Source organism: Hibiscus syriacus, unplaced genomic scaffold (genome assembly GCF_006381635.1).
Source record: "Hibiscus syriacus cultivar Baekdansim isolate YM2019G1 unplaced genomic scaffold, ASM638163v2 tig00111996_pilon, whole genome shotgun sequence".
In the NCBI taxonomy this organism is placed as follows: domain Eukaryota; kingdom Viridiplantae; phylum Streptophyta; class Magnoliopsida; order Malvales; family Malvaceae; genus Hibiscus; species Hibiscus syriacus.
Genome location: NW_024063233.1, coordinates 877,264 through 903,755, shown reverse-complemented (window position 1 = coordinate 903,755; position 26,492 = coordinate 877,264). Strand labels below are relative to the sequence as shown.

Here is a 26,492-nt window from a genome sequence, read left to right as displayed (position 1 = left end):
ATCAAAATCAAAATCCCAATCACAACCGGCTTCACCTCTTGGGACTTATTAACTTAGGTGATTTTTAAATGCAAATGTTGTATTATGTGTATTTTATGTGTGAATGCATACATTTTCAGTTAGACATTCATTAGTAACTTGAGTTTGAACATTGATATGATCTGTTCAGTTGTTATCATGCTGGGATTTTCTCGTGTTTGATTGCTTGGATAGTTGTTCTCTTGCTTTTTCAAGTGTCATTAGCTTGTATATATAGCTTGCAATCAACACTAAAGTCAAATTCGCAACGCGAAATAAGCCTTGCGAATTTGACTATCGTGTAGCGAATTTGACTTTCGCGTTGCAAATTTGACTATCGCAACACTTATTTCGCGTTGCAAATTTACCTTCAACAGGTCTTTTTTACCTTCAACATAATTCAGATTGAAAATTAAACAACAAATCAATTAAACATTGTTGTGGGTACATTATTTGAACATTGTTATGGGTACATTATTTGGAAAAATAATATTCCGGACTTCGTTAGAAATAACCCTTTTTCATCGGATTAATTTCGTTTTTGTGGGTACATTATTTGAACATTATTATGTATAAATTTGTTGTGTATGTATGTTTTGGTTTGATTATATTGTATGTATATTTTTATTCAGATGAGATAGGGTGTGTATAACAAAACAATCTATCTCTTCCATGTGAGTACTTTATTCCAACCATGTGACAAGTGTGACAACCCCATCAACTCACAATTCAGCTTTGAACTCAATCAATATTGTCTTTTAGCTTGATGGTTCATAAAGCATGTTACTTGAACAATATGAATCAATTATGTAATTTCCATGTTCAATTTAACACTGCATTTCAAATTCATTTCATATGTAATTGGAGTTTGAATTTAAATTTAAATTTGAGTTTGAATTTCAATATAAATTTCGGCTCCACTATAAATATTAGCCCTAGCCAATATGCATGTTATCATTTATTATTCCTAATTTACATTGTTTGTTTTCAACTTTAAACGTGAGGGAAATCCCGACCATCATATTTTTTGGTCAACTTTAAAGCGACAGAAACGTTTTGGGTGTATGATCTGGGTGGTATACGAGAAATGCAACAAATGGTAACTAAAAATCCCGATAATTGAGGGCTACAACTTGTAATAATAACAAAAATAATAAGTTCAAAATGGTTCTAAGTACCACCCAAATCATAAGTCCGAAATGCTTCCGATGCTCATCAAAATCCAAAGCTCATATGGTGCCGAGCAAAAGGAAATCAAAATCCAAATCTCATATGATGCCAAGCAAAAGGAAATCAAAATCTACAACTTGAGTTTGAACATTGATATGATCTGTTCAGTTGTTATCATGTTGGGATTTTCTATTGTTTGATTTTTTGGATAGTTGTTCTCTTGCTTCTTCAAGTGTCCTTAGCTTGTATTTATAGCTTGGAATGTGTTTGATGTTGTATATACCTTGATTTTGTATGTTGCGATCAACACGAAAGTCAAATTCGCAAACCAAAAATCGCGTTGCGAATTTGAATTTCGCGTTACGAATTTGACTTTCGCTTTGAGAATTTAACTTTCGCGTTGCGAATTTGTACCTTCAACAGGTCTTTTTTGCCTTCAAACATAATGCAGATTGAATTTTTTAGAAACAACAAATAAACTTTTACAAATCAATTAAACAAGCAAAAAAATAATTCTTATTTACAAATCAAATTAAACAAATCAACTTTTACAAATCAATTAATCAAAAAATAAATCTTATTTCCTCATTAATTGTAACAAATCAACTTTCAATGTAAAATTCAATTGTTTACAAAGAAAAAAAGTGTACCTCAGACTGTTGTTTATGCACAAATACATTTCACGCAGCTCACTTTAGGATTAACCTGCAGAAACCAAACATTTGCTCAAACAACACTTTCTACACATCTAAAACCAACAAACAACAAATTACTGAATTCTAGGTACTTAACCAAATATTTTCAAACCAATTATAGAGTACTGAATTCAAACTTACCAATTGTTTATGTATAACTTTCAGTACGCGGATGCAGGTAGGCAGCGTCTCGTATATATCGATCTGGCCATATAATGCCGAAACCACAAGCCTACTGCAGCTCTATCTCTATCTGTAGGAGGTAGATATTGTATACTTCCTGTCGTCAAACGTTCTAAGAACAAGCATACGAGAGGACCACAATACCCTCTGGCTCCCTGCGTTTGTTGTGGCACAGTCTCGTCTCTGATCATTATAATTTTGAACTTCTTTGGCTTCTTGTTTCCAGATTTTGTCCAATAATCAATCGCATTCAAGTATTTAGCCAAATGATCGCTCCATCTCTTTGTAATAATATCTCTCAAATCAGACAATGGTATGTAATTCAACATGCTGTCATATACCACTGTCTTTAGGGATGGGAGCTGAAGCTCGACGACAAGCCAATGACGATGTTCCAAAACAGGGATAAACACCTGCAATCATAAATAATTACGCACATCAAATAAAATTTATGAAAACCTTTAAAATATTCAAAAAATAAATACTAACCTTATCGACCTCCCACCACGCAGGATAAAGTTTAGCTTTTCCATTAGCCAACTTATATGAAGCATATCTCTAATCCTTCAAGTGAGCTGCGTGAAAAGACGTCGGCATAATAGTCCATCAAATACCTCTTTTCTTCAATTTCCTTATTATTAGAAGACGTGACACCCATGCATCAATATGTTGTTTTATAAAAAAATAAATATATTAGTGAATTTATTAATAATTTAAAAAAATTAATCAAAATGCAATATAAGAAGAATATAATACTTACCCCCCTTCGAGGTAGCCATTATTTTCAACCCCTAATAAAATACCCCACCAAGACCGATCAAGAAACAAATGAATAGCATCGTCGATTTGGCATAGGTCAGAATAACACCCCTTGCTCCGTTCATGTAGATAAAAATCAATTGTGGTTTAACCCAAAGGGTATTATCCGTAATTGTGTCTGGTAGTGTTCCCATCTCCTGCTGAGGAATAGTACTGACCGGTAACTCATACGAAAGCCAACACGCATCCATCATATTGGGCACGAAAGGTGGTTTATCAATATGTCGACATATGACGCCAAATGAATCGGGATCTTGAACGACAGGCGGGACCACTTAAACGATGATAGAGGCCTCTTGAACGGTGGGAGGGGCTTCTTCGATGATGATAGGGGCCTCTTGAACGATAGGAGACGCCTCTTGAATGATGATAGGTGCATCAGGCTTATTCTTACGGAGTCTTGGCACTAGTGGGGTGAATGGAGACGTAATGGCACGTGCACGACGTCTGATGCGTGAACCCCGTCGTGCAAGAAAAACCCGACATAAAACATCTACCTTAACGGGCCGCTGAAAATAAATTAATATATAAATCAGCAAATAAATAAATAAATAATGCTCAAAAAAAGTTATTTGCATTTTTAGTATAGTATTAAACAAATTTACCTCATTGCGTAGAGTATTAACCTTATTCTGCAACAATGAAACAATCTCGCGTAGAGAGACAACCTCATCACGTAAGGTAGATACCTCACCGCATAGCACACCATTGTCATCGCGTAAAAAGTCCACCTCACCACGTAAAGATCGAACCTCATCACACCATGCACCATTATCTTCACGTAAAGTACCGACCTCATGACGCAAAACACCGACCTCATCACGTAATTCCCCTAACTCATCCCGTGGAGGTGGAGAACAGGGAGATGGAGATAGACGGAACCTCTTTGCCGGTCGCCTATCATGAGGTGATGGTGGAGAAGAGGCTCGATGATGTGATGGAATAGGTGATGGTGGAGGTGGAGAAGAGGCTCGACCAGGTGATGGCTCTGGGTGTCGAGTTATAGAATCGGCCCGATGGGGTGATGGCTCTCGAAGTGGGGGGGTGCTCATCATCCGTCCCATAAAAAAACCGCTTACTAGCTTGTCACAAATCAGTGGCAAACTCAGCATCTGAGGGTGTCAGCCTTTGTAATGGGTAGTTGGCATCCTAACAATATAAAAGCTCAAACAAAGTTAAACGTGTACTAGTAATAACTTGTTTATATATGGTAGTATTTGTGTGTTAACTTACATCATTAATCGTCGTATATGGGAGTAAGTCTTCCCAATCCAACATGCGGATCCTCTTCTAGGTAATAGCCTTAGGAATATCATCTGATCTTTTTATCGCATATGTCTGCATGCTGGGGAAAGCCTCAAATATCCAAATCTACAAACAATATAATACACAAACATTAGTAATTGTTAAATAATTAATTAATTTTAGAACATTATATAGAAATTCTTACCTTAAAGGCCCAAGTAAAGCCTATCAAAGTGTATTTAGAACCATCACCCCGCAAACTTTTTCGGTCCTCGAAGGCAGATGACAACTTCTTCCAGGTAGCTTTCCATATATATGAACCCCACGGAAACAGGTTCCATGCATTTAGGTCCTCTACCAATAATATTAGGTCATCGGAGATTGATTGTCTGCCCTCTTTGCCTAAAAAGCCGGCATGCAAAAGTAGTAAATGGCATACTCGAACAACATCAAGGTCATCCATCCGAGTAAAACCATCTTTATCAAATAATCTCTTCAAGTCGTCGACATGTATACTCGGCTTCGACTTTGCCAGCTCAGGAAAAACCCGATATAACCATGATGGGCGGCCGATATGACTAGTGTACCGACCTACATCATCGTGTCCGAAGCGTAGACCGGTGATTAAGCAAAACTCCTCCCACCCAAAACAAGTATACGCCAGTGCCGGAGGAAAATGAAACCATATCTCTTATTCACCACGTTGTACCCCCTCTGGTAGATCGTTAGTCATGGTCTGAAGAAACAAATGTGTCAATATAGCATCTCCACCCAGATGTTGTACTTTCAGCCATGGCCCGAAGTAAGTATCCTCAAATAATTTTCTTTGTAGAGGTGTAAGCGTCGACGCAATTTTAGTGGCTATGCTTAATTTATTCCTTAAGGTCAATTGAGCCGAAAAAAATTTCTACAAAAACAATAAACATACCAAGTTAGATATACCAAAAACTACAAATTATACACTACAAACAGACATGATATTAAACAGTGAAAACAAAGCCAAATATGTTTCAAACTAGCACGGTATTCACCCAAGTCATTATTCCATCATAGTTCACAAAATGCATCAGATAACATTCCAGAAGTAAGCACTTATATAAACATTTAAAAGGACAACATATAGGTTTAGTGCAGGTTTAAGGACAACATAAAGAGTAGTAGTTTATTCTTGAAACTTAAATTAGCAACACTGTGAAGTTAGTATTTGTCTTTATTTTTTGGTTGAAGTAATGCAATTCATTCAAGTTTCAATTTGCAGAATAAAAGAAGTTTCTGAAACTTAAATTCGCAACGCGAAAATGAAAATCGCAACGCGATTTTAGTTTCGCGTTGCGAATTTGGTGTTGCGATTTAGGGTTTCTTCAACAAAAAGACAAAACAAAGATAAATACTAACTTCACAGGGTTAATGACTAAACAGTTTAGCAGTATTAGCAGCAACCGAATGAATTTAACAATCTCAGTGAAATGGTTAATCTAATAATAATACAAAAATTTCAAAATAAAAATAAGAGATTAAAAAACTAACCCTCGGTGGTTGATTTTCCATTTCTGATCGTGAATGGTTGTGAGGGTTGATCTGAGAGATGGAGATAGACGGATTTCATCGGAAATAGGGATGGATTTCGTCAGAGATGGGGACGGATGTCACCGTAGAGAGTGAGAGATGGAGATGGGACTGAGTTGTGCTTTAGGGTTTTAGGTTAGAGATGATTTGCGATAATACTGTTTACATTTGTGTTGCGAAATTAATATTGTGTTTCGCGTAAAAATATTTGACTTTCGCATTGCGATTTACATATTCGCGTTGCGAAATTGGAAACTGGGTTACGAAATTGGAATTCGTGTTGCGAATTTGTTGGTCATTTTGGCAAATCCAAAAAAGTTGATTAAATTCGTATGTTATAAGGCATTTTTTGTCACTGAGGTTATTTTCTCTTTTATTTATTGTAAAAAGCTTCCATCAATTTTTTAATTGTCAATTCATCACTCTTATCTATTTTATTCGTTCAATTGACTCAACAATATTAGTACCTCTCATGGCTTTGTTCTAAATCCAAGAAATTGGACATGGTTCTCAATACCGAATATAGAGTATCAACTACATATGATAGATATCATTAACCTACTTTATGTAACAATAATCATGTCCTATTTCACATATTAACCCTTCAACTTGCTCTACTTTTCAACTTGATACTTCATACTTTAATCTAGTACATTTAAAATGTATCGCATTAGATCCGGCGCAGACGTTACGACCAAATCTAATCAATCACATAACATATCCCGAAAAATCTTTCATATTTTAAAACATACTAAAAATCAATTATAGTAAATAAAAATGCATATAATGGTATATTACGAAAATATCAAACAAGTGAACTTCATACGATAAGCATAAAAAAATTCTAACATTTAAAACCATATAAGAACATGTCCATAATAAAAATACTGGTAATACATATATACAAAGACAATAGTAAAAGTTGTGTCATCAAAATATAACAAAAGGGATATAGAGATATACAGTGATATAAAAAAGAGAAATGGTCAGTCCTCCTGATGCCAAGTCTACTAGCCTACTGTCTGGTAATATTTGAATATGTTAAAAATTTAAAGAGTGGGCTAAAACGCCCAATGTTCTCCTTGCGTTTTATACAAAAAAATACATATAAGATACTTTGATAAAAATTAATTTATAAAACATGCTTTTAAAAAAACATGAATACTACCTCCATTGTAACACCAGAATGTGTAGGTTCCCTGAACCATACACCTACCTGTACATCCAGTAAGGACTTCATACTTGTAGCATAAGGACTTGCATAAGGACTTACCATGTGCACAAAGCAGAGGAGCCTACATTAAAGTCTTACAAGTCATAAACTAAGCTTAAGATACTTCCTCCGATAACACCCCAAATGACATGCATGTATTTAAGTGAAAACAAAAGTTAAATTCATCAAAACATGAAATCATTCCATGATTTAAAATTAGTTTAAGAAAATACGATAACCAGAGGTCATGCCATAAATATACTGTAAATCAGTAGTCCAATCAATGGTATATAATAAATCAGAAATCATGCCATTTAAAATATTCAGCATCACCAAAAGTCCAGAGCAATTTAGATAAATCAATCAAAACAATAATGTAACACCATAAGGAAAACACCTGTAGGTTTGAGAAGTAGGTTTGAGAAGTCTGACAAAGCAGCCTACTATTAGGTTTGCCTATCACAATCAACGAAAAGTGCTAGATCCTAAGAATCAGGAAAAAATATATCACTACCCTAACATAAAAAAATTATAAACCTTATTTAAAAATTTTACGGACCTACGGGTAAATCTCAAAGTACGTAAATCATACAAATATGTTTGAAAAAAACGTCGGATCTTGTCGATCCTTGATTAGGGAAAACACGAGTACCTTTATAAAAATATATTCCTAAATTAATTCCATATTCAAAACCAATAATCATGTAAAAATACTAAAAATATTAATACATTTTTGGGTTAACGGGCTTATTTCAGAGACTTTGGGGTTAAAATTTGGTGAACTAGATTGTAAAGGTCAATAAAATGTTGAAATGAAGGTTTAAAAAAAAGTCAATATCGGTCAACGACCAAACTCAACTCCACTCAATACCGATTAACGACGATCAACAACAATCAACAATAAATGTCCGATCAAATACTCGACTCAGTTTAGTTCAACTCTGCTCGGCTCGATTCAATTCGATTCAGTCTGATTCGATTGGACCAGTTTGGTCTTGTTTGGTTGGATCGATTCAATCTAGTTGGATGGGGTTAAACCAAGTCAGGGAATGAACATGGGTCGGATCATAATACGAGACAGTTTGACCCAATTCCAAAAAAATTCCTCCAGACAACGGAGAAGCCCACGCGCAAGGACGGCGCGTGAGGGTGCTTGCGACGGTTTGAGGTGTCAAAAAATTTGAAAAAAGTTCTAAAATTCATAAAATGAGGTTTTAAGTCACTTAACAAGTTCTGTTCACGACGGTGAATGGCAGAGAGCTCAATTTCACAACGTTAGAAACTTGTTCCTCCTCACCCCTTCACACGCCAACGACAAAGTGGACACCGATGAACTCGAAATTTCACTAGGAAAACGATGGTATGAGCGGTAAGATAAACGAAACTATGATTGACGACGAAACAAAGTTTGAAGCTTCCCTAGAAGAGATAAAAGAGGAAATATGGAGAGAGAGAAAAAAGCTTTGAGATTATATTTTGGGAAGTTTTTAGGAAGATGGAGGGGTTTTAAACTCTCTCATCTGAAAATTAATAAAATTATATTTCAGGTTCTCTAGTCTTTTTTTATTTACGAATTTGTTTGAAATTTAATTAAAAATCCAAGTTAATCCTTAAAATTAAAAATTAAAAAATTAACCCCTAAATTAGGGTGGGACATAAACCCTACGACCTTCACGACTTATCATAAGGGTGTGACATAAACCCTACGACCTTCATGACTCTCTTATGATATTAATATTAACATTGATATAAAACTTGTAACCCATCATTTAAAGGTTTAGATTGTCATCTCTTGATGATTAATGATACCGGTTGATCATCTACATTTTGGGCATTACAAATAACACCTCTATCAATGGACAACACCTCATGACGTTGGAAAATACCTCACAAATTTTAATGGAAGACCTAACCTCTCAAGTAATGTTACTTTATACTCTCTATTTTGAATAGGGCCAACTGTTATATTAACATCTTACGACCTCCATATCTCAATTGGGTAACAAAGTAATTATAGGGACACGTTGACTTTTTTTCTAAAAGTTCGAAAGATAAAATAACCATTAAATTTAAAGAATATATATATATTAATTTATAATATTATATTTAAATTTATCATTTAATTTCTCAAAAATATATTTCCACAATAATAATAAACAATTAAATTTTAAATCAACTATTTAATAATTCTAGAATCATATTGCTTTTTTTTCTTCAGAAATTCAGAAAAAAACACCCTCAAGCAAAAATTTAAATTTAAATATTAATTTATAACATCATCACTAAAATTATAATTTCCCTTCTCAAAAATATATTTAAATAATTGAATTTTAAATCAATTTTTTTGTAAATATTATCTACACTAATTTTTCTTAAATTGTAGGCCTAAATTAGGTTTAGGCCCTAGATAGAAGCAATCAAACGGCGTCGCTTCGCGATCTGTTTGTGCAATTTATTCCTAGGGAAGAAGGTAGTAGAAAGTGACGCCAATAATTAATTAAATTACAAATATCTTTATCATCCTCCAGAATCTTCTCGAGCAATATTCTCTACAAGCCTTCTTCTTCCTTCACCCTTACACGCACTCTCGCTTCCTCTGCTCCTCGCTTCTCTATCCGATCAATGGCTGACTCTGCTTTCAAGAATTCAGAGCGATGACACTGTCAGTTCAACTTCTCCTTTCCTCTTCGTTTTAACAGTTTATAAATCAGGAATTTCTTTTTTATATGATTTTAATAGTTGGGTATTTTGTATCTTTGCTGAAATGTTAGTAATTAGTTTTATGAGATGTTGGGTTGAGAATTTAAGACTGAAATTGATTTTTTTTACGTGACTAACGAAAATGGATGATTCATATACATCGATTAATCATGTTATAAATATCATTGATTTCCATTTTGTGATGATTTTGGTAGTTGGCTACTATGTTGCACGGGTACGGCAACTCAAGCCGTTTCAAGTACCCAATACGTTATCGATATGTGTACGAGACGAGTACAATTTGGGTATGTACCGCGAACGTCCCATGTTGAAGGGGCACAATCAGAATTGGTTGGGTTGGTCGGAGATTCTGAGGTTGTATTGGGAATGATGATTGATCTTCACGGACATACCCAAGGTTATTTTTGAGATTTAATTTTAACAAATAAAAAAAAACGATGATTTTGAATAAGAAATTAAATTGATTTTGAAGCTTGGAACACCTCAATCAAACATAGGAAACTCAACATATGTATATTTTAATGAAGATAAGAAAACTGGATACCAGTCTAATATGGGATTTATAGTAATTATGAATTTTAAAATTTATTTATATTTATCGTATCCTTACCGTTTCACGTCCCCGTATCTGTCCCTGTATCCGTATCAATGCAACATAGGTTGGCTATTTAATATCCCTGCTGAAATGATAGTGAGTGAATTTCGTTTTTAATATCGTCTAATCTTTTTACTGTCACCGGTGGTTTTAGCTATTTGTTGAGTTTCAGTCGATAATATTGTATTTTTGTTATTTCATTTTTCAACAATCCAAAACAGAGCCAAGTTTTATTTGGTTTATATCATCCTTCATTTATTTATTTTAAATGCTCTGATCAGACATTTGATGCATATGTGGTTGGCAAATAAGATGCATCTGGAATTGTTGTTATTCAGGAGTGGTGGGGTGTTGATTTTGAGATAAAAAATCATGCCCTGAAGATCTCTCAACTGGCTTCAGGTTTCAAAGCTCTAAAATTTCATTCTCCAGTTCTTTTATTTGTGTACACACACACACACACACGTATATTCTTTTCTCTCAATTACCATAAACTTGGCGTTTGCAGAATCTGAATGCTAATTCATTTAAAATTCCTCGACTTCAGTTTGTATCGAGGAAAGGTTGGTCTGGATGTTGCTGAAGCTCAACACCTAATGGACGGTCTTGATTGGCAAGGTGCTGTAAAGGATATCCGTGCTTCAGTTAACTGGCTTAAAGCTAATGGCTCAAAGAAGTTCTGTACTGGTTCTTTATCGTCTTTCTGGTTAAAGCCATATGCTTACTCAAAACATTTTTTATGTTTATACACTTCCTTTTATTGTCTGTTCTGCTAACTTATTTGACTGAGATAAGCATATGATGCATATGTGGTTGGCAAATAAGATGCATCTGGAATTGTTGTTCTTCAGGAGTGGTGGGGTGTTGATTTTGAGATAAAAAATCATGCCCTGAAGATCTCTCAACTGGCTTCAGGTTTCAAAGCTCTAAAATTTCATTCTCCAGTTCTTTTATTTTTGTGTATACACACACACACACACACACACGTATATTCTTTTCTCTCAATTACCATAAACTTGGCGTTTGCAGAATTTGAATGCTAATTCATTTAAAATTTCTCGACTTCAGTTTGTATCAAGGAAAGGTTGGTCTGGATGTTGCTGAAGCTCAACACCTAATGGACGGTCTTGATTGGTAAGGTTCTGTACTGGTTCTTTATCGTCTTTCTGGTTAAAGCCATATGCTTACTCAAAACATTTTTTATGTTTATACACTTCATTTTATTGTCTTTTCTGCTAACTTATTTGACTGAGATAAGCATATGATGCATAAGTGGTTGGCAAATAAGATGCATCTGGAATTGTTGTTCTTCAGGAGTGGTGGGGTGTTGATTTTGAGATAAAAAATCATGCCCTGAAGATCTCTCAACTGGCTTCAGGCTTCAAAGCTCTAAAATTTCATTCTCCAGTTCTTTTATTTGTGTACACACACACACACACGTATATTCTTTTCTCTCAATTACCATAAACTTGGCGTTTGCAGAATTTGAATGCTAATTCATTTAAAATTTCTCGACTTCAGTTTGTATCAAGGAAAGGTTGGTCTGGATGTTGCTGAAGCTCAACACCTAATGGACGGTCTTGATTGGCAAGGTGCTGTAAAGGATATCTGTGCTTCAGTTAACTGGCTTAAAGCTAATGGCTCAAAGAAGTTCTGTACTGGTTCTTTATCGTCTTTCTGGTTAAAGCAATATGCTTACTCAAAACATTTTTTATGTTTATACACTTCCTTTTATTGTCTGTTCTGCTAACTTATTTGACTGAGATAAGTTGAAACAGATATATGAAGCTGATTCATATTTAGTATTTTTCTTTTGTGTGGATGGCTTAGTGGATGGAGAATCTGAGAGAATATAAAATAGTAATGGGTTCATCCTTTTTTTTATAAAGTGATTTAAGAGATAAATTTTGCTGATTCCTTTCTTATCTTTAAAAGTATCGAGTACAGTGGATTGATGATTTCATATTTTCTGTTAGCCAATTATTTCCTTACCATTTTTGTTAAATCCGACAATATAATTTCATTTCTTTTATCTCCAATGTTCTAGTCATTACTTTTTAATTGTTATTTCCTGTCTCTTCATGTTCTCCTCTAAGTTTAACTTACAAAGTTAAGATTCTCCTATGAAATTTTAAGTATTTTTTTCTTGAATATGCATAATAACATGGAGCTACCTTTTTCCTTAACAACTCAATCAATCTGTTTCTTAAACTATAGCGGGACATTAAAAATTACTATTTCTGTTTCTTAAACTAAGTTTTGGGTGAAGTTTAAAATTTGATCAGTGAGCAATCTCTGATTTGAGATTTCATTGCATTGAAACAGGCTGGAGTAACTGGGTTCTGCATGGGGGGTGCTCTCTCTATTGCAAGTTCTGTTTTAGTGCCTGAAGTCGATGCTGTTGTTGCCTTCTATGGGGTTCCTTCATCTGAACTTGCAGACCCTGTACAGGCCAAGCCTCCTGTTCAATCTCATTTCGGAGAACTTGATAACTTTGTCGGGTTTTCAGATGTGACGGTACGACAACTTTTTGAATTAGTTTCCCCACAAAAGTAGGTGAGAGAAGGTCCCGCTTCTTTCTAGAGCCCAGGCCTTTTAGAATTATTTCCCCACCGTCATTCATCCGTTGCCCGCTGTCGTCGACTGCCGTCAGCCGCCACCGTCAGTCGTTCGTTCGTTGCCGTCAGCCATCCGTCGTCGTCCGTCGCCATACTCCAGCCATCGTTTGAATCTATTTTTTCATGGGAAGATTGCCGGCCCACGATGATTCCAAATCTGGCCTTAGATTTGCGTTTGAGCCTTTTAAACGACGCAGATCTTTGTGAAGTTCTTCGTCATTTTTTGCCACTTCCCACCGCTCGTGGTCGCCTTCGCCTCACCACCAGACTCAGCTTCTTCTCGCGACCTAAACTCCCTTTCCATAGTGTCGACAGTCGATTCTTTTCCGTTGAACGGGTTCGGCAAGAATTTTCCCTATCCTCCAACTTTATGTTTTTTACAGTTCTCCTCTGTCCAGCTACTCAGTTCTCACAATAGAACCCAAAGGCCGTCTCAACACAGGAGAACTAGTGGGCTTGCTGCAACAGCCGCGGCAGGTGCAGCCTCTGTCAACCGTATTAGTTCTTCCTCTGGACCCGACAACGCGACCACATTTTCCTACTCCAGCAAGGAAAAACGAGAGAGGGAGAATGAGAAGGAGAAGACAAAGTATCGGAAAAGGAACATGAGAGCCTTCACCAGTCGTATGCTGGCCGGTTTGAGGCAATATGAAAATTTCCATCTTTCCTCGTGTTCTAACATGAACAATGTTCTGGATGCCTTGGCCCGTGAGTTAGGTTGGATAGTTGAGGCCGACGGCACTACTTACAGGCAGTCTCCTATGCCCCAAAATCAGTAAATTTTAAGAGGTAATTCTTCGAGGTCGGGTGAAAGTCCTTTTTCATCCAGGTGTTTGGAAAATTGCTCAGCTAAAGCATCTTTAGACTGTCAACCACCTGCTGTAAGGATTGGCGTAAATGGAAGATCTCTTTCACAAGGTGTGAATTTTAGGACTGAGATGTTTCCTTCAGCAGAGGCAAAACTAGCCCGTTCTGAAGCTGATGTTGATCACCATGGAATAAAAGAGATCACCATGAAGGGGTACTCCAATGAAAAATCTTCTGAAGTAGCGAGATGGAGAAGAAATGGTTATCAAAATTGGTAGAAGGAAGGTCATACAAACGGTAGTAATGGGTGTAGAAGTGGATGCATCTCGTTATTCATTGAGAACCTACCGGAGAAGATCCATTGGAAAAGACTTGGATCTTTATTTAGCACTTACGGTCATGTTATTGATGCATTCATTCCTAACAAAAGGAATTCGAAAAGGGGTCGCTTTGGGTTCATTCGCTTTGCAGCTATTGAAGAAGCAAGGAAAGCGATATCAAGCATGATTGGCGTTTATATTTACGACAGCAGAATTATAGTCTCTTTGGCTAAATATAAACCCCGACAATCTTACTGGCGAAAGTCCTCGAAGGTTGTTCAATGTAAGTGTGGGATGGAAGAGGTTCCGAGGATTAAACAATGTGAAGTTGAGGGAGTTGTGGATGAAGAGAAACTTCACGTGTTAAGTAGTTGTCTTGTGGGATGGTGCAAGAACTTTATCAAGATTGGTAATCTTGCTAACCAAATACAAGCCAAAGGACTAGCGGGTTTCACGCTTATTAGAGTTGATGAAAATGTAGTTCTAATGGTTTTTGAAGATTATAATTCGTTGAGAAGCGTGAAGGATGATAAGTTAGAGACTCTTGCAGAATGGTTTTCCAGAGTGGAAACTTGGTCTGAGAGCTTTGTGGTGGAGAGCCGACGCGTTTGGCTAGTTTGCGAAGGTATTCCTTTTCACGCTTGGAATTGGGATACTTTCAAAAACATAGCTACTAAGTGAACAAGTTAATAGCAATTGATAACAGTTGTGAGTTCCCTTCGTTTTTTGATCGGGCGAAAATCCAAATACTCACAAATGCTCAAGGGAGAATTAATGAGTTGTTTGAGTTGAAGGTCGGAGATCATTTATTCAAAATCTTGGTGCATGAAATTAATCCTTCATTCAAACCTAATTCTTGGGTTCCTGAAGATAGCGATATTTCTCTAGAACTTGATCCTCCAATTGGATTGTGATTGTTCGACAGCTATATTCAGAGGTATTTTTAAGTTTGTGGTTGTAATTGTTGGTTTTTTTTACTATGTTATCTTACATCTTGAGGTGTATTCTACAAATGGGGTTATTGTTTTAGGGGTTTTTTGTTTGACGATGTAAGATTTCTAGGTGATATAGTTTGTATTGGTGTTTATTCCCGTATGTGGGTTTGGTGATTCCTCATGTACTTGGTATTCTATTTAATAAAATATGATGTATTATTTTCTCCCTTCCAATGTTCTTCAACATACTTCTAAGTATGTGGAAGAATATGAAGGGAGTTTTTAATGACAACTCCAAATTCTATAAAAAAAAAAATTAATCATTTGTCGCCAATCATGTCCTGAAACTAATTTTATGTTTCTCACCAAGTATTTGAAGTTTTTACATTATAAATGCCCCATTGTCGCCTTCATTTTTTATTGCTTTCTGGAATAAAATATTTCAGCCACCTTGCAGGCCATAATAACTGTTTAGCTGCAAATCTTTGTAGAAATGCCAGCAATGATTTGTCAAATACTTTAAGACCCAATACGATCATGAGAAAATGGCCAGGGAACCTAGCACAGTTGCTACTTCATTTAGCTTAAAAAAACTTAGCTGCATATAAACCATGGGTAATGGTTGATGGAAAAAATGAAGAAAATGGACTCTTCTGAGCCACAGGAGATGGTCCATTCTTTAATTTATCTTTGATTTTATGGTTGGTTGTGAGATAATGCAAGTACCGTTATTTATTTGCTGATAGAATGATCAGAGTACTGAAACTTTGTTAGGTCGGTCTATTTGCCTTTTCTATTCTGTTTTATCAAGCATTTGCAGTGTAGTTCCTATGAGTTATAAAGCAACTGGTAGAAAATGCAGTTAAACTATAAAGTGATTTTATTGGTCGAATTATTGCTAGGTCCGGCTCTGGATATTTTTTTGGCTCGGGGCGAAATAAAAGAAATGACCCCTAATTTTAAAAATTATAAAAAATATATAATATAAAATTGATATTAATTTTTTATTAAAATAAACAAATAGTAATTAATTATCATCTCAAAAATGTCAAAAAAATAAATAAATAAAGCACACAAAAATTTATATAAAACATTGTCTTCGAGTATTTTTTAATACAAAATCATAGCGACAACATCAATATTTTTCAACATTTTTTTCATTACATAACCTAAGTAGCATCGACTGCCCCATGGAATTTCTGATATTTTTCAATCACAAACAGAACATAAGCCAGTATAGTTTTGTCCCACTGTATATACCTAAAAAGCATCGAAATGTAACATTGGGACCCAAGATATAACCAAAGGCGCACAGTATTTGAGTTCAGGTTGAAGAAACCACCTACCACCGTCCACCAACCCTTTATAATAATAAAGAAAAAACAACTCCAAGATGCAAAATATGGCCCCGAAGCTTCACTTTGTAAATTGCTTTAGCCGTTGATATTACTCAAAGGACGTAATTCCAATGTAATGGACCAACAACAACAACAACAAAACCCTATTCCCATATGTAATGGGATAAGGGGAGGTAGGGTAGTAGGCTGCCCCCAACTCCAGGTTGAGAGCAACTTCCGTGGAAGACCTCCGATAATTAGAAAATTAAAAATAAAGATAAAATACAATGCATGTATAAATAAATAAATAAATACATAGTTGAACAGTCTTCTTATGCAGTCTTCATATGCGCGTATGTAATGGGAAATATTCCCTGCAAATAAATCCTTGCGTAAAAAAAATTTTCTGCATATAGACAGAAAACGTAAGACCTGACTAAATTTAAAAAGAGGAAACATGAAGAGAATGATACACAGAAGTCATCGATAGCAAGCTATGAGAAGGAATAAAATCAAATGGATTAAAACCTAAACTAAGACAACACTAATCCACTACCTTAGTTCTAAGCCTTCATAGATTCTAATGACAGAAACATATAAATAGAAATCGTGGAAATTACTACAAAGGCATTAAAAAGAAGACAGAGATGCTACACCCTATGGCTGTGACCCACACAACTCGGCTATCATGGTCTTAAGTCTCCATAATTTCCTATCAGAGGTCATTTCCTCGGTAAGGGCTAAATCCTTCAAATCAGATCTCAAGCAGTCTACCCACTTCCTCCTTGGCTGTCCTCTCCTTCTGACACCGTCGGCTGTAATCGACTCTACCCTCCTGACCACATCTGATGGTTGTCGCCTAAGGACATGCCCAAACCACCGAAGTCTTCCCTCCCTCAATTTTTTGGATACAAGCACCACCCCCAAGGATATCCTAATTGCAGAGTTTGGTGTCATGTCCCACAGAGTTCGACCACATGCCCATCGAAGCATTCTCATTTCTGCGGCCTCCATCCTCCTTACGTGATCCTTCTTGATTGCCCAACATTATGATCCATACAACATCGCTAGTCTTATTGCCATTCTATAAAATTTTCTCTTAAGTTTTAGAGGCACATTCTTGTCACACAAAACTCCAGTAGCATCCCTCCACTTTAGCCATCCCGCCTTAGTACGGTGTGTAACGTCATCATCTACACCCCCATCTTTATGAATCATAGACCGTAGGTACTTGAAATAATCCTTTGAGGGGAGAACGTGTCCTTCTATGCATACTTCTACATCATCCTCATTTTGGTTCCCACTGAAGTTTGTACATAAATACTATGTCTTTTCCATATAGATCCTTAGACCTTTTTCTTCCAAAGCAGTCTTCCAGGTTGCCAGTCTACTATTCAGCTCAGTTTTTGTTTCAGCAACTAGGACAATGTCGTCAGCGAAAAGCATACACCATGGAACACCGTCTGGTGTCGCACAATAGATGTCGTCCATAATCAAGGCGAAGATGTAATGGCTAAGAGATGACCCCTGGTGGAGTCCGATTTCCACCGGGAAAGCGTCGGTGTCGCCAACTGTAGTCCTGACGTATGAAATAGATCTATAGTACATATCACGAATCGCCCGGATATAAGCATTTGGGATCCGTCTCATTTCCAAGGTCTTCCAGATCGTATCACGGGGAACGCTATCATAGGCCTTCTCAAGGTCAATGAACGCCATGTGAAGATCTCTATTTTTTCCCTATATTTTTCCATAAGCCGTCGAAGTAGATGAATCGCCTCCGTAGTAGACCTGTCGTGCATAAAGCCAAATTGGTTTTTCGAAACCCTAGTAACTTGTCTCAACCTAGCCTCTATCACTCTTTCCCATAGTTTCATGGTATGACTGAGTAGTTTAATACATCTGTAGTTACCACAACCTTGGGGATCTCCTTTATTCTTATAGATTGGTATCACCGTAGACTCTCTCCACTCCTCTGTCATCTTGGCAGTCTATAAAATAATATTAAAGATGTTGGTCAACCACTTTACTCCCTCTTCTCCTAGGGCCAACCACACAGTGATAGGAATTTGATCTGGACCGACAACTTTGTCCCTCCCCATCTTTCTAAGAGCCATTTTGACTTCCTCAATTCCAAACCTACTAGTATGGCAGTCATTGGTCGTAGTATGATGGTCGGCTAGCCCATCAACGATACTATCTCTACAGGTAGAGGCACCGTCATTATATAACCCATAGAAGTAATTACCCCAAACCCTCTTAATATCATGATATTTCACTAAAAGAACACCATTATTGTCCTTAATAAACCTAATGCTACCTAGATCCTTTTTCCTATTCTCCCTGGATTTTGCAAGCCTGAAGATGCCGTTTTGTCCTTCCTTGGTGTCTAATCCCTTGTACATTTCCTCGTATGCCTTATCCTTTGCTTTAGCCACTGTTTTCTTAGCTTCCTGCTTTGCCTCCTTGTATCTTTGTCTAGCTCTCGATCTTTCTTCGTCGTCATTACATTGTAGAAACTCCTTGAAGCAAGTTTGCTTTGTCTTCACTTTAGTTTGGACTTCGTCGTTCCACCACCACGATTCTTTATGTTCCTTGACCTTCCCTGTCAACAACCCTAGGGTGTTTTTGCCAACCTCTCTGATGGAATTTGCCATATTTTTCCATAACATATCAGCATTATTTGAGTTTGTAGTGCAAAAACCTGTATTGGACAAAACCTTACTCCTAAAGTCATCAGCTGTCACTCCATGTAAGTTCTTCCAAAGAATCCTAGGTTTACAAAGTTTAGCCCTTCGATGAGTGCTCCGCCCGTGGCATACGCAGAACACCAAAACCAATAATAGGTGTTGTGATGCACATGCCTCTTCAGGGAACACCTTACAGTCAATGCAAGCCCATCGATCTTGATTTCGAACCAGGATGTAGTCGATTTGGGTATAATGTCCCCCGCTATGGAACGTGATCAAGTTCACCTCTCTCTTGTTAAAGAAGGAGTTAGTGACCACCATATCGTGTGCAGTAGCAAATTCAAGCAACGTACACCCCTCCTTGTTCCTACTAACAAAATCGAAACCCCCATGAACACCGTCATACCCGTCGATTGCACTACCTATATGGCCATTGAAGTCCCCCCTATGAAACTCTTTGTTCCTCCGAAATGCTCCTAAGGACATCGTCTAACGAATCCCAGAAGCAACGTTTCTCCTCCTCCCCTAGGCCAACGTGTGGGGCGTACACTGAAAGGACATTCACTACTTCCGTTTCTATAATGACCTTAATCATCATGATCCTATCACGGTATCTACAAACTTCAACTATATTTTCCTTAAGCCTAGAGGATACCAAGATACCCACCCCATTTCTAACGTTATATACGCCTGAATACCACAACTTGTACCCATTACACTCTCTGGCGCGAGCCCCTTTCCACCTAGTCTCTTGAATACATGCAAAATCGATTTTCCTATTACTTAGTACGTCTGTCAGCTCCAACAACCTAGCATTTAATGTGCCTACATTCAACCTACAAACTCTAAGTCTAGTCTCCTTGACACCACTCTGTCGATCCCTCGCCCTATACTCTCTATGGGCTCTAAAAGAAAGACATGACCTCAAGTAATCATCTATAGGCGAAACTATGAGGAACTATGAAAAAAGAATCCAAAGAGACAGAAGATGTACCAATAAAACGCTAGAGAATTGAGGGATACTAAGAAAATAGAATAATATTGATTGTGATTTATAAAATACGTTCTAATGATAAATGTTAATTTCAAAACCTTTTTTAAAAAAAAAATTTGAATAGAATGCTAAGTTTATTGCTAGATATTAGGATAATAATGATAATAAGTAAGTTTATCAACTCTAAAACGAAACGAATTAGATTTGAGTCTAGTTCTTAGAAGGAAAAAAAATAAACAGAAAATTAAAAGCAAATGAGAGGTGAATAATTTTATAACTGCGTTAGAGATAGCCAAACAACATAGATAAAGCAGATCTCCAAAACGCAAATCACATGCCCTAGTAAGAACCGTTAAAAATGAAAATGGATAGTACTGCAAATGATCTACTGAAATCATAACTCAAAAATAAGGAATTTTTTTTTCAGTGTTTGCAAAAAGAAAGCATAAGAAATTGGCACTCGACCGTTGTGAAATTAGCACTCGCCCGTTGTGAGCCTCAAAGGTTTAAAACTAAGATTGCAATAATTTAACTGGAAATTAATTTTTTAATAAAAAGAATCCACATTCATGTAGTGCCTGAATTTGGCAGGGTTAAGTCTCCAAAATCAAAGACAAAATACGGTGATATTAAAAAAATGGTTTATGCAGATCTCTCAGATACAAAGTTGCAGAGATTATTCATTTAAAATCAACTGCTAAAAATGGTAACAAAAGAAAATAGATAAAAACTAAACTAATTTTATAATTTATTTTTGTTTTCTACTAATATGAGTGATCTACACAGCAAGAACAAATCAAAGCAGAAAGCTGCAAATTACACAAGACACGTCTCACCTTTTAGTCGATCGGCAATCTGAGTCAATTCCAGCACAGGGAATTGAAAACCCTCTGAGAAACTCCACCTAAAAGTCATTATCTACCATAAAAAATAAATGCACCACCTACCAGAAATAAGTTGAATTTAGCATACCTTGGTGTAGTATCGGCTACCCTTTTCACCGAGGTGACCAGGAGCAGGGTGAAAATTTATGGGCCCTGGGCGGACGCCCCTCCTGCCTCGGCCCAGAGCCGGCCCTGATTATTGCTGAAACTTAGCGATGGAATTCCGTCGTTTTCAGGCAGCAAAGGTGTTGGAGGAAAAAACTGAAAGCATCAGGAACTCCATATGAGGTGCATATTTATGCAGGCAATGCACATGCTTTCATGAACAAGTCCCCCGATGGTATAAATCGAAGGAAGGGCATGGGAATGGCTGATGAGGATGAAGCTGCGGTCCAGCTTGCATGGTCTCGTTTAGAGTCATGCATGGCTCGTTTCTTGTCATCGTAAGTGTTGTAATCCGCTCGGGTATTTCATCACGGTGTGTGCTTCATGTTGATAAAATAAATATACAACCGTCCGTTGATGTCATTAGCTTGCATAGTATCGTTTTGAGTCATGGATGGCTCGTTTCTTGTCATCGCAAGTGTTGTAATCTGTTCGGGGACTGAATGTCCGGAATATTCTGCTCAATGTTCTAAGAGGCTTGCTTAACCTTAAAAGATAACTTCGAAATTCTGGGCTACTTTAATAATCTGAACTTCCCCCCCCCCCCCCCAAAAGTTGACAGAATCCGCTCTACAATTTCATTACAAATGTGAAATATTTATCTTATACAAGTTACGAATAAAAAAGAGAATGTCCGAGAACGTTGGATTTAATACAGAATTAGGTTTAGATTAAATTGTTCTGGAAGGTTTGATCCTTTGAAAGCGTTCGATTTTTATTTGATCGTTTTGAAGTATTAGACTTGCATAAACTTTTGGTTATAAAAACATTTGGAGTTTATTTTCTATTTCTTTTAATACAGAAAATTATCAAATATCTCATTGCATGTATCAATAAAATGTTCCATATTTATTCAAACTTATTATATAACTAGTTCTTTTATCTGTTTAAAATAAATTATATTTTAATGTTTTAATTTAAAATTTAAAATTTTAAGGCAAAAGGGCATGTTTCTTGTACTTTTTAATTTTAAATTAATGTGGTCTTTCGTATTGTTTTTGCACCCAATGTTGTCTTTGTCGTTAATCGTTACGGTATTAACATGGTACGTTACGGTGTTGATATAGTTATGATACTGATATAATGATTCACGCTGGTCAAGACATGACATATGATATAACATTTAGGTTAAATTAACTTTTCTGATCGAGTTAAAGAGTTAAATTAATTTTTTCTAAAAGTTCAGGGTTTATTTTTTTTAATATTTTTAATTTAAAATATAAAAAGAATAAAAAAGTAAATATCAAAATATCAAAAAATAATTAAATTATTAAAAATTAAAATATATTATTTTTTATCTAGAATTTAATCTAATTTTTATTTTTATAAACATGAACTCATTTATCCTATATAAATTTTATTTCATTATTTACTTGTAATTATCTTAAATTTTAAATGTCTTTCTAATTTGATTTCACTAAATTTGTATAAAATTGAATTAAATAAATATTATAAAATCTTATAAAAATAAAATTTGAAAGTTATAAAAATATAAATTTACGTATAAATTATTATAAAATACATAATTAAAAAATATTAAAAAATATTTTTATTGAATATAACATGATAGAGAAAAACAAAGTTAATTAGATATGAATTCCACGTGTTTGGAATTTTTTTTTTATTTTTCATAATATTTATTTTTTATTTTTCAAGGAACAAAAAATTTTGTTACTATAAAATTTATAAAAATTTAAAAGTTATAAATAAATTTAAGTATAAATTATTATAAAATATATAATTAAAAAAATATTAAAAAAATAATTATACAATAAAAACACTTTATTGAATATAACATGATAGAGAAAACCAAAGTTAATTAGATATGAATTCCAAGTGTTTAGATTTTTTTTAATTTTTCAAGGAACAAAAAATTTTGTCACTATAAAATAAAAATAAAATAAGAATTACATCAAAATTGACATGTACAAATATAAGTATAATTATACTGTTAAATAAATAAAATTTACTTTATAAGAATCATATTTTCAATCACTTCTCGTTTAATATATATATATATATATATATATATATATATGATTTTTTTAGTAATTTAATTTTAATTTTTAATATTTTAATATTTATATTTGTATAGTTTCAATTTAAAATTTAAAATATATGTTTTTTAAAAATCAAACAAGTCCTTGAATTTAAAAAAAAAAAATTACTTTCGAACTCGACCAAAAAAATCAATTAGCTCATCTATTATATTATTAGCCATCGTAGACCGTCATGTTAGCATTATGAAGTTCCATGTCAGCATCATAACGATCAATGACAAAAATCGTTGGTCAAAGGACCATATTGAGTTTATTTTCTAAGTTTGAATGTCACATTGGGTGAAAAGAGAATACAAGAGACACGCTAATTTTTTTTTAAAGCACAAAGACCTCACATACCCTTGTACAAGGGTCACATTGGGCTGCAATATTATATTATTAGCCATCGTAGACCGTCATGTTAGCATTATGAAGTTCCATGTCAGCATCATAACGATCAATGACAAAATCGTTGGTCAAAGGACCATATGAGTTATTTTCTAGTTGAATGTCACATTGGGTGAAAAGAGAATACAAGAGACACGCTAATTTTTTTTTAAAGCACAAAGACCTCACATACCCTTGTACAAGGGTCACATTGGGCTGCAATATTACAGTTACAATATTACACACTTACCCCAAGTTAATCTTTAAATTTTTTAATTTATAACACGAACCAACTTACCTAAGTAGTTAAAAGAATCGTAGTTGTTCTTAGAGGTCACGAGTTCGAACACCCCTTATTATAAGGGTGATTGAACGATCATTATCAAATGATTGATAATATTTAGAACAAACACTACTTTATAATCACATTAACTTAATAAAAAACATTTATAATTTATAATTCATATATAGTAAAAAGATTGATATAAGAATTTGTTTTTTTTTATTAATTTTGAAATGCGAAATTTATGACAATTGAGCCAAGAACACTGCATAAAAGAAGGGGGCAAGTAGAAACAAACGATAATAATGTCCCAACATGAGTAAAATAGAAAATATAAAACAAAGGCCTACACTCAATTTGATTGTTGCATGCCCCTATCTCGTTTATGTTTTATTTAAGGTAAGAAAATTTCAAATGCAATACTCTTTACAAGTAAACGCCATTGTGCCCCGCAAGAGTGGCTGCAATATCTCCCTGTTTTCTCTTTTTGGTTTTATTTTTTCGCCCTTCTCAAATGGACAGATCAATCCTCTTTGTTTTCCTTTCATTATCACTGTATTGTAATTTATCCTTTCAGGTTCATGCTTTCCAATCCAATGGAACGGCCAGGTTCAGGCTAATCCACAGGCATTCCCCGGAGCTAGGGAATTTCCCCGGAACGACCCTCGGACCACCCAGCAACAAAAGGGAACGTTTACGACAGTTGATGCGGAGTGACAATGCTCGACTGCAGACGATTGCGCGAAGGCTGTTCCCGAGAAGGAAGAACGTGCAGGTAAAGATGTGGCAGAACAACAATTTGGTCGAGCTCCCGATTCGATCGGCTGCCGATATAGGGACCGGACAGTACTTTGTTTCGTTTCGGATCGGAAGCCCGCCGAGGAAGTTTATCATGATAATCGATTCGGGAAGCAGTCTTACATGGATGAAATGCAAGTACAAGTGCAAAGGTTGTTTCAAAGATAGGGTTAGGCATAATGAAAGGATACTTGATGCCAAAACATCACGTACGTTTCGTCCGATTCCATGTTCCTCTGATATTTGCAAGCAGGACCTTGCTCGATCTTTCTCTTTGCAACATTGTCCTCGCCCCTCGGCTCCTTGTTCCTATGATTACAGGTACGTTTTAATAACCTTTGGAATCCCTTTACTTGCTATTGGACTTTTTATTCAAATATCATCCAATAAAAATTATTTTTTATTTATTAATAGTCAAAAGTGATTATAAGATAGTGTTTGTGTATAATTTTTTTAACTAATTGACAATATACACACCATGCAAAAACGTAATCTCTAAAGAGATCAACATTTCTTTTTACCACTAGACTCTCGATAAGTTTAAAAAGTTATTTCTTATCTTAATACCCATAATGATTAATTTATGAATTAACACCATTTTCTACCAAGTAAAGACTCGTCACGAAGAAAATACTTTTTATTGCACGTTTTACGAGAAATGCCTTCTGTAGAATATAATTGATTGGGATAGAAATGAAAACAAATGAAAAAAAAATCAAAATTATAAAAAATATGTAAATTTTATCTAAAAAGAACAAATATACATGGTGCAAATTAAAGACGAGCACGAGTACGAAGTTGGGCAGCGACGATACACATATTTATTTATATTTAATCAATCAGTAAATATATACCTAAAATCTATATTTAAACATTTGAAAAACTTCGTATTTATACCCTATGAAATTTGAGAAGTTTATGGAAGCTTACGTGATAAAAAATTTGTTAATTCGAGAATTAATAATTCTGAATTCCGAATGTTAGAGTAAGATAAATTTTTTATAGGATTTATTTGCGTAAAAACGTCATGATGTATGGACATTTTCCCTTTTGCATATTGTAAGGCTTTTCGGTGTTTTAGGTACTCGGACGGCCCGAAAGTGCTGGGATTCTTCGGCAACGATACGGCCATCGTACGTCTCACAGACGGCCGGAAAGTTAAAGTGCCGGCCGGAAGTAATGATAGGGTGTAGCGAGACCATAATGGGAGAGAGTTCCACGACATCGATGGAGTAATGGGATTAGGCTTCGAATGGCATTCATTTGCACTGAAAGAAGCCAGGAAATTCGGGTACAAGTTCTCGTATTGCCTGGTCGATCACCTGAGCCCAAGCAACCTCGTCAACTTCCTCGTGTTCGGGGACGCCAACGATCTCACGACGCCGAAATTGCAGTACACTGAGTTGATCCTGGGAATAGTGAATCCATATTATGTAGTAAACGTCTCTGGAATCTCCATCGACGGCAAAATGCTTAATATCCCATCCCATGTATGGGACATTAGGAGCGGCGGTGGGGTTATTGTGGACTCCGGTTGCAGTTTAACTCAGCTCGTGAGACCGGTGTTCGATCGAGTCGTGGCTGCTTTAAAGGCTCCGTTGAGAAAATTCAAGAAGCTGTGATCGGCTTGGAGGGACCGGATATTTGTTTCGATGATACGGGGTACAAGGAGTCCATGATGCCGAAACTGGTGATCCATTTTGCCGACGGAGCTAAGTTAACGCCGCCGGTGAAGAGTTACGTGCTTGATGCTGCTGACGAGGAGAAGTGCCTCGGGTTCACCTCGACGCCTTGGCCGGGATCGTCAGTCATCGGAAATATTTTGCAGCAAAATCATTTGTGGGAATTCGATCTTTTAAATAGCAGGTTGGGATTTGCTCCTTCTAGCTGTACGTATGAATGATAGAAAAAGAACGTGAAAAAAAATACTAGAAGCCATTGGAGTAATCTTCTAAAAGGAAATCTTTAATGTTTATTTTAGACTTAGAATGGTAGAATGCAAACGATAAA

General features: G+C 35.7%; 1 long non-coding RNA gene and 2 pseudogenes across 1 annotated transcript; all 3 read left to right on the top strand.

Annotated features, from left to right (window-relative positions):
* Nucleotides 1-9,406: 9,406 nt before the first annotated feature.
* LOC120174002 lies at nucleotides 9,407-12,025 on the top strand. The gene is made up of 6 exons (XR_005521116.1): nucleotides 9,407-9,571; nucleotides 9,825-10,027; nucleotides 10,507-10,656; nucleotides 10,773-11,140; nucleotides 11,294-11,359; nucleotides 11,747-12,025. It is a non-coding gene; the product is annotated as an uncharacterized LOC120174002 (long non-coding RNA).
* A 33-nt stretch (nucleotides 12,026-12,058) lies between these two features.
* LOC120173983 lies at nucleotides 12,059-21,334 on the top strand (annotated as a pseudogene).
* Nucleotides 21,335-24,198: 2,864 nt separating this feature from the next.
* LOC120174015 lies at nucleotides 24,199-26,492 on the top strand (annotated as a pseudogene).